The following is a 9975-nucleotide window of genomic DNA, read 5'->3' as shown; positions in this document are numbered from 1 at the left end:
GGAATGGTTCAAGAAAAGAATATTTCTGTTGCACCGCAATAACAAAGCTGTAGGTGACAACTGCATTTTCCTATCAGTTTCAGCCTTAATAGGTCTGCACAATCACTATCCCACTACACTTCAACTTGCTGTATCAAAAAAATTAGAACAGACAGGCACCACTTTAAGGCAGTTGGTACAATTTACCTTAACTTAATAGGGTCTTTCTGTGGGAGGATGGCTAGGGGTATAACAGTCCTAAAGATATATTCATACCTTTCTTCGATGCTTCGTAAGGTCAGCTGCTTTCATGACAGCAGTCATAGAGATATTTATCTGGCTCAGAACATTTGTTTAGTCCTTGTTTGAATATCTCAGTCTTCATTCTATTAAATATTAGCAGATTTTTAAAATTTTTTCATCAAGTTCAGATGCAAGCAATGATAAATCTTTTTTTCAGATTTTTTTATGGCTGTTTGCTCTCCACTCAGTTTTCTGTGCAGACCTAGTTTGAAGCTGACCTATCATGTACTGCTTCTGTTGCACTCCCAATAGCAAAGCTGATAGAGAAGTAGACAGTCCCTGAATTTCTTCTTCTCTAGACAAAGTAAATATTTAAGGAAATTTAGACAAATTAGCAACAAGTCCCCTGATGTTTTACAGAACATCATATTTTCCAGCAATTAAAGGTGTTCTTGTAAAAGGAGGCATCCACTTCTCATGGTCCCTGGGGTAAATGATATGCCCGAAAGGAAGCTATGACCAGGATCTTCATCATCTGGAACATGTTTTGAGGGCCACTGGCTGGAAAATTACATTGAGTCTAGCTGAGTCCAAAACTCTGGCATGTAACTATTTCTGAGTTGTAAGTATTCTCCTAAATTTAATAGAAGAAGCCACAGATTGTTAGAATGCAAGCAGCTGGAACTGGCTCGGTATATTTCTAGCTAACTGGCACCCATGTTACAGACAATTATATTAAATATACTGAGTTATTATTTCTGAATTGATAGATTTCCAAACAGGAAACAAAAATATACCTCAGATTTATAAAATGTGCCTATTATCTCTGATTAGTTTGTCCCATCTGTTTTCCTCAGAAAACAATCTCTCTATAAACATGGGCTTCCATGTATGATTGCTGTCACCGGTACAAATAAGAGGTGGAATTTTACTAAGTACAATTTTCACATTCTTTTGCACAGGAGATTATGCAATCTGCATTGACAAGAATTTAGACTTACAGTTTATGCAAGGCAATTAAATAGGAAGGTACAGTGTCTCAAGTGCACTGTCTGAGATAATTAATATAATATTCAGAAACTGTAACTTTGCCTCCTAAAATGCAAGCTCTTCTGATTTACCTATCACTGAGAGAGGAGAAAAAACCACTCCTGCTCATAATAGGAATATTGTGGCATGAGACTTGGTATCCTATCCAACAAGGCAATAAATCAAAGAACACAGCAGCCAAATTTTTAAAGAAAGAATGTTTTCAGCTGAAAGAGAACTGTCCTTGACTTTCTTCATGTGGATGTAAAACTATGATTCAACAGCAAATATGAATAAAAAATTAAAATGTACATATACAATAACGGTAGCTCGAACCTCAGAAATCAAAACATGGGAAAATGAAAAATCTCTCCCTGTAAGATGTTGCAATTGATAATGCTGTTTCAGGATACAAGGGCATACTGTCAGCTCATCATTTAGGCAACAAAAAAATTAACCAGAAAAGCTTATTTTGATGTCTGTTCTGTTTTTGTGCATGAGTACTTCCACGTGCATGTGGATGAGGATGCATGTGTGGCTTTCAGTTCTTTGCTACCTCTTATCTTCCTTTTTGTTTTTTTGCCTGTAAGATCAACACAAACAAAGGAAGACTGACTAATGCGTCTCACGCTGAAAGTTTCTCTCCAGGGAGAACTGCCTTTGCCCACACAGCACACCATTAAAAATGGTGAGGCTCCACATGGGAGCACAGGGCTTCCCACATGCAGCAGCCTGCAGGATCAGGGGAATTAATGGTGCAAAATGTTGTCTAAAGCAGGCACATGACTGAAGAGTAAAAAAATACATAGATCTAAAAACTTAAGGAGCTCCTTGTAAATGCAAAATAAAAACAAAAAAGTTTTTCTTTGTCCTGTTCTCCCACAAACATTCAATATGAGAAAATCTCTTTCACTTCTTTGCCTGATCTCCAGTTAGTTATCCTTGAAGAGCTGTCAGTTTACCCCTTTTCCCATGACTACATCAATTCCTGCATGGTGTGCACAACACAGAAGGGAACTATTTTCAAGCAGGTTTCTTGTCCCTATTAAAAATTTGCAACTGAGGAATTATGCAAGAAAACGGTAAATCCAGGTCATCCTCACTCCGGCAATCCCCAGTAGCTGCTGTAGCCCCTGGAAGTGACAGTAGTCAGCCTTGAAATTTCTACGGCTATGTAATATGGCTGGAAGCAATACCATCAAGTATACAGTTGGTATCATACAAATTAATACAGTGTAAATTCTGCCACTTTGCTGCTCACCCCAGTGAGCTCTTCCTTTCGCTTTCAAGGAGTAGCTGTGCTGATCAATAACCAGAAAATCTGTTAGAACCAGAGAAAATTGTTTGCCTTGTGAAAGCTGTTTCTCTCCTGTAAACATTTGCTTTTAAATAGCATGGTCTGCAGCTGCATCCTAGATTGAGCAAGCCAGCAGAAATTGCTCACCCTAGTTTGACTTGAAAGGGGCAGTCATTTCGACTCCTATCAGTCGGCCTCAAACTTGACCCCTCTCCCACCCAACTTATGCTCAACACCAAGGGACTGCAGGATCAGGATCATTAAGCAGTGCTGAATGGACAAGTCCTAAAGCAAAGCAGAGGGACAGTCAATTGTAGGCAGAATGCAGCAGATTTATATCCACTAGGTGAAAGAAAAATGACTCCTAAATGGGCTGGAGCAGCTGTGAAACTAGTCTGCCACAAGCAAGGATGAAGCATGGGAATCTCAGAGAAGAGCCTCTTTGCTATCCAACTCTAAAAGCAATTACCATAGATAAAAGCAAGTTCCTGACAGGGCAGGCAAACTGACAGGGCTCAATTCTTAAACAGCAATCTGATCCCCTGGGACCTTCCAGATCACTTACAGACCTACCATCACAGCACCATTACTGATGGAAAATATGATAACAGAGTAGGAGTGGGAGAGACTGTCCCTTCAAATAAACTGATGTTGTCCAGAAAGAGAGGCAGTAAAGAGAGGATTCCAGTGTAAATTACTGTCCTCGATGCACATGTTAGGGAAAGCAATATAGTCAGGGTTGGTAAGAATAAGCTTCAGTTCTGCAAATCAGAAAGTAAAACCCTCAGGCATTTAAATTTTTAATTGAATTCCCTTTTAGTGTGCTAAATCTGATTGTGATTAGTGTTCAGTAGTTAATTTCATGGATCAGAACAATTGTTCCATAATTTCCCAAACATGATTCCGTAAGGCCTAAAGCTGTATTACATTTTTGCTGTAAGCACAAACTAATATAATTTTTTAAATAAAATATGAAATTATAATATATTACATTGTACGGGGAGGCAATTATTTGGTCTAGTGGTAGGCATTGATCTATTTAAAAAAAATCAGAGAAAAGCTCAAGGTTAAACTGAGGAGTTAGAGGAAGACTGGAGAAAATACAATATCTTTCATTTCTCTAAAAGAAAGTTTTGAACTATATGTCTCATGAGCCATGACAGAGAGCAAAAACTGAGAAGATAGAGCAGAGCAAGAAGCTGGACACTGAAGCATGGAAAGATGTATGCTTATTATTACTTAGAGAGACAGGTGAAAACAACAAGTAAGTGAACAAGTGAGAATAAAAGATCAAGAAGTTGCAGTTAAAGCTGAAGTGGTAGCAGGTGGCCATGCTGCAAGAAGGGAAAATAAAGAATTTCTACTTCTGAAAAAAAAATAGACAAATAACATAAGTTTACAAAAAGAAGCCCTCACAAATAAAACTTTCAGTATGTGGATGGCTGGAGTCAGAACTATAAAAGTTTTACTCAATAGGGAAATGTTTAAAGGCATTGTGTGGTAACTCCTCTGCTGACGGTGTAGTTCCTTGATCAGGCTACCTTAGTGCAAAGTCCAGGAAAGCTAAAGCATGCATGGGTGCACCACGCTCACCAGGGGTAGCCCAGATAGCATTAATAAATACAAATACTTGAGCTTTCCTTGATCTAGCATTAACCAATTTCAGATCCATCTGTTTCACTTTGGATCGCAGCCTGAATGTCTCATGTTAACTTCATATGCTTCTAAATTGCCATCAGTTGTATCTTCTATTAAATAATGTTCATAATTCAATAACCATCTGTACAGAACAAGGCCAGTGTTCTCACTAATTTCAAAAAGCCTGCTTAGAGAGTGGGGCATAGAAGACCTGATCTCATACCCCTAAATTCACTCCTAGGTTTAAAGAACACTACTAATAGCATCTTCTTGTGCCCAAATTAACAGTGAAACATTCAAACAAAATAAAAATGTGCTTTAAGCAAACAAAACAAAGGCTTGTACACCAAATTTTATCTTTTGTTAAACATAAGCAGTCTTGTGACCTTCAGAGCCCTTTTCCTAAGCAATGGAAATTTGAAGCAAATAAAGAACAAATTGTGTTTCCAAAAAGAAATGGGAGGTAGGGAACTGATTTAACGAGATAGGATTTGATCCAGTGAGTTAGTAGGAAAACAAAACAGTCTAGCCTCCCTTTATGGCTTACTTTGAGCCTGTAGAGCCATCTCCATTTCAATTCCCCTCATTAAGGAGTTTTCTCATTCTCAGTTTCTCTCATTAAAGACATAAAGTTTAAAAGGTGTCAAGTAACTGGAAGAAATTGTGTTTGTACAGTGAATTGAAATCTAGCAGCCTCAAGTTTTGCCCTCAATTACATCCACACGAACATATTTGTAACTTTGGTACTAATTGCAAATACAGATGGTATCAAAGTCATTTATCTGCAGCTCTTGGGATTTATCAAAGAAATGAAGGTAAAGTGGCAGGTTGAAGTGACAACTCTTGGTTTACTCACGTGTGTTATCACTGATCACAGCAGAAATAAGCTTGAATTTTGTGCTACTGAATGAAGTCATCCTAGCACTGAGCTGGAAACAAAGCAGTGGTTGTTTCAAAATTTCCTCCACATAATACTATAAAATGATGTTCAAATCAATAAAAGTGAGTGAAACAGCAAAGTGTACTCCATTTTTTGCTGCATTGTAAAAAAAATGTTTCTTGAAAAGAGCTGGAAATGTTTATTTGGGAATCTTTTGCTGTTGACCAGCGGCCCCTTATAAATTATGCAAATTGCCCCATCAGCCCATCTTCTACTCTGTCAGTGAACTTTTCCTCTCCTCTGTTCCTTTTCATTCCTCTCCTCCTTCTATTCTTCTACTGTGTCATCATCAACAGTAGGACACCTGCAGTTTAAGATTATATGTGACTTTAAACCTGTCATTTTCTAAAAAAAGTCTTTGTAGTCACTTGTCATCTAGATCCAGTAAACTTATGTACATGTCTTTGAAAAAATTCCTCTTAACACAGAAGGTGAACATGCACTTTTTGCTGAAAACACCTCAGAAGCTTACAGACTCCCAGGAATACTTGTCTGCATACTCCTCTCTGGGAAAAAAAAATCTTTTTCGGCTCAAACAAAAGCTTGAAAATACTTACCTCCTAAAATATTAATCAACAAGATAACAGACGAGGTACCATCACACAAGCTGCTTAGAGTTTCTAGCCTAGTCAAAAGAAAAACAGATGAAGGTGCTGAGAGAATTGAATTCAGTGGTATTCTGAAATAACATTAAGCTGAATTCTACAAACTTTCTTAATGATCAGCCTAGCTTGGCTTTTTCTAAATACCCTCCACCAACCCAAGTTATAACTAAGAATGTAGGATTAAGCAAGTCTTTAGTCAAAGTCAACATTGTTCTGCCTTTTGCCTCCAGAGACATATTTACTTTTGCTGTTAATGAACAGCTTTGTGTTATTTCTATTTAAATATTATGTATTGCCTACTTCTTCCAATTTTTATTTGCTCCTTGGAGCACCTGCAATTTAACACTCAGACGGGTACCTACATCTTCAGTACCTCAGAATTTTTCCAAAAAAGTCACTGTCATCATTGAGTAACACTTAATAAAAAAACCTCCATTTCCTAAAGAAAAAGTCATACCTCAAGCCCCTTGCAAACAGTCATGGTTGATTTTAAAACCCTACTTACCATCCAATTCATGTCCCACATGCATAGAAAGAGTCCCGTCTGTCGCTCTGTCATTTAAGAGCAATAGGCATACGCCAGACTGACAAGCAAATTATTCTTTCCGACCCTCTAAGTTCATGGAATCCCTTTGGAAAGAGCATGATCAATAAAGGGTTTCCCTTGAGGATTAAATTTTTCTTATTTTACCCTTGCTGAATGAATTATGTCTGCAGTGTTTTCATGCTCTGGAGTTCCCATTTATTCATCCTACCAACTTAGATTGGATTATATTGTGCATGTGCGCAAATTATACTCTCACTTCCCATTTCTCAACAGCATGTGCAAATGCTTATGTTTGCAATGGCCCTTGCACATGCACTGCATGTTACATTCTGCCTCTTTTTCCTTTCTATGCTTACTATCTTTCTGAAGAAGGAGTAGTAGTAATCTGGGGCCTTCAGTCACTAAGTTTTATTATAGCAAACTGGAATTTTCTGTCTTTGAGTCATACCAGAAGAAAAACTCATGAACAGCATAATATTGAAGAAGTGCTTGTTTGTACCTGAAATTTTGTCTGGTTTTCCAGTTACATTAGAATCATGGAACCACAGAATTTTTGGATTGGAGAAGACCTCTCTAAGGTCATTGAGTCCAACCATTAACCTAACACTGCCAAGCCCACCACTAAACCATGTCCCTAAGCACCACATCTACATGTCTTTTATGTACCTGCAGGGATGGTGACTCCACAACTTCCCTGGGCAGCCCAGCTGGCCTAATGAATGCTATAATGTTTTACTGTTATCACAGTCCTCCCAAAAGGGGCTTGTATAAAAGAAGAAAAATATTGCATTTAAACTAGTGTAAACGTTACCAATTGTTCTCTGAGTAAAAGTAAAACATGGCATAGTTTTTCTATCTTCTATATCACCTGAGTAATTGAGCTCCAAGAAGAAGGTTTCAGTCTGGAAGAGATCACCCAGTCTCAGGGGTCCCTCTCCACAGGGTTCCAGTGTCGTGGCTCAGCTGCTTCCATAGCTACCAGGTGGCAGTGGCTCTCACAGCCTCTCTGCTCTGGGAAAACCCACCTGGTTTTGGGACCTATGCACCCTCCAGGTATGGACCTTTGAGAGCACTTTCCCCTGGGTCACCCTGGCCTGATGTTGCAACTACTGGTCTGCTCTCTTCTTCATACACCTTTGTAAAGAGAAGAAATGCTACTGAAGCTCAAGAACTGCAAGTATTTGGTCCTTGTTTTGTGTCTACTGTCAAATAGTGGACAGAGATTACAACGATGTCCCAAATGGAAAAGGAACATTGGCTTCAGTGCTCCTTCTGGTCAGGCCATGACTGGGATGGACAAAAACACAGGCGTGATTTAACCTTGAGCAAACTAACTTCTAGAAAAGCTACTGACATCAAGCTTTGTTTTAGAGCAGACCTAGCAAAATAAAGAACACTCTTTTTTTTTCTTTTTCTTTTTAATAGTAAACTATTTCTCCTTGTTTCTGAACTATGAAATATGGATATTTTAGTTTATGATGTTACTGACAGCTGTCACTGCTATTGGTATAGCTGAGAGGCTTTGGGGGGCAAGGGTGGTGGCTTGATTCCCCAGTTTCATGAACCATTTAACCTGGCAACCAATTCAGTATTTCTAGAAAGCCCACTGCCTGGTTTTCAGACTTGGAAAGTGGATTCAAGTGCCAGATACATTAAATAAGGTTGTATATCACCTAAATTGTGAACACAGTGTCATATGTATAGACTCTGCCAGCTGCTGACTTGTTTTCACTGTTCACTATGCATTTGGTCTGAACGAGGCAGTCTCATTACTTTATGTTTACAAGCCTCCGTTTTGTAGCAGGTTGAAGACAAGGACGTAAAAATCAAACATATAGTATCTTACTTCGCTTTGGACATAGTGAAGATTGCTGTAAAGAGAAGCTCATTCTTCATGTGTAAAAATGCAGACTGAATATGATTTTACTTTGTACCTACCCAAGTTTTAATACTGCTTGTATATTTTAAAACACAAAAGATGTAGAAGTGCAGGTCTTATGTAAAATTCATCACAAATCTTCAAAACAGGTTGGATATGGCCAGTGACAAATAATGTCCCATAAAGCATTGCATGACTATTTTTAACATAGCTCTCATACATAATTTCTCCTGCACTGAGTGCCCAGCAATATGAACATATTGAAATACAAGGCATTAGAAATGACAGGCCTTCATATCTCCACTTAATCTTTGCAGGACCCCTCCTCACTTAACTTCATATGAGAAGCAAATAAAAGCAAGTGACGTGAACAACTGGAACCATCCCAGCAGCTTAGTTCCAGCCATCTATTTGTATTAATCACTACTGCATATTCTTGGCGATGGATGCTAATTCAAAAGATCCCAAGCATTTCACTTGTGTCACCGTCTTCATATTTACTTTCTCTTACTGGGCAGTAATTTCCCTTCAGTTGAGATCCTAAAGGTTGAGCCCTCCCCACACCAATATCAGCAGTCATTGTGGACTCTAACCCTCAGGTCTAGTATTCTCAAAATGCCTTTTTTCTCTTTCTTTCTTTTTTTTTTTTTTTTTTTTTAAGCCAAAGTTTCATGTCTCCATCACTTTCATAGAAGAACAACTTTGTCTTACCTCCTACCTCTCTGAAGTTGTTTACTTCAGCACCCTCCTCATTTTTCATCCACTACCTCCACTTTTGTCCTTCACTGTAAGATAGGTGGTAAACGGCCCGTGCATCAGCATGAATTGGCTTTCATTCCCAGTTTTTCCCACTCACTTTCTGCATCACAGGATTCTCTGGGATCTGAATAAAAGCTAGGATCCATCTCCCCCAGGCCACATTAAAGGCAGGCACACAAGAATCCATTTGCAGGCATCATGCTGCAGTGCTGGCCCCAGACTGTTACAAATGGGAACAAGGAAGAGTGAAATAAAACAGATAGCAATGAAAAGAGTAAGTACTTCTCCCAGAAAAGCTTGAGGCCCACTTCCTGACTTCAGGTAATATGTCTCCACAATGCACTGGGTGCCTTTGCTGCAGCCTTGGCTGTGTGTGGGGGCTAGAGAAGTTCTGTTCCCTGTGCCTTTGCTAGTCATGTTGACAGCAAGTTTACCCTTCCACAAAATGGAATAGTACCACACTGGGTGCTGTGAGCCTTAGGGAAATAAGACACTTTTGAGATCCTCGGTCAAGGATTCTGAAGATTAATTCTTTATCAGAAAAATTTCTTTACTGAGAGGGTTAAAAAGCATTGGAATTGGCTGCCCAGGGAAGTGGCATAGCACTTAGTGCCAAGATTTGGTTGATGTGGTGGCATTCAGTCAAAGGCTGGACTCAATGATCTTGGTAGTCTTTTGCAACCTTAATGATTCTAACTTGGTGTGAGCTGAGTTTTCATTTCATACTCTGGACCTGCACTTTCTTTCAGAATCAGACATTGCCATCCTGTTTGTACATACCAGGCAGCGCCTCTTCAACTTTCCTATTTGCATTGCAAGGGCAGATTAGAAAATACAGCTTCTTGCAAGCCCAAGCACTCAGCACAAACTCCCCCCCCCCCCCATGCCCCCGCCAGGCAGGATGATCACAGCCACCGACTCTCATTCGTACTAGGAGCCAAGGATGACACAAAAAGCACTGCTGCCCCTCACTGCACGGGGAAACTCCTGGGTCCGGCGAGCGGGCGGCGCGCTGGGCGGCTCCCCGCGGGGAGGCAAAGGGGCAGGGCGCGCTCCCCA

The 9975-nt window shown here is 39.5% G+C and overlaps 1 long non-coding RNA gene across 1 annotated transcript in view; it reads right to left on the bottom strand.

The window, feature by feature from the left end:
* Positions 1-5804, bottom strand: part of LOC108445436 — a 17773-nt gene extending 11969 nt beyond the window's left edge. Inside the window, exon 1 of the long non-coding RNA XR_001860284.1 lies at positions 5684-5804. This is a non-coding gene — a long non-coding RNA (uncharacterized LOC108445436). The remainder of the gene's footprint in view (positions 1-5683) is intronic.
* Positions 5805-9975: the final 4171 nt, after the last annotated feature.

The sequence above is a fragment of the Corvus brachyrhynchos genome, unplaced genomic scaffold (assembly GCF_000691975.1).
Source record: "Corvus brachyrhynchos isolate BGI_N302 unplaced genomic scaffold, ASM69197v1 scaffold142, whole genome shotgun sequence".
NCBI lineage: Eukaryota > Metazoa > Chordata > Aves > Passeriformes > Corvidae > Corvus > Corvus brachyrhynchos.
Note: the sequence above shows the minus strand (reverse complement) of the source record. Positions and strands in the feature narration are given on the sequence as shown.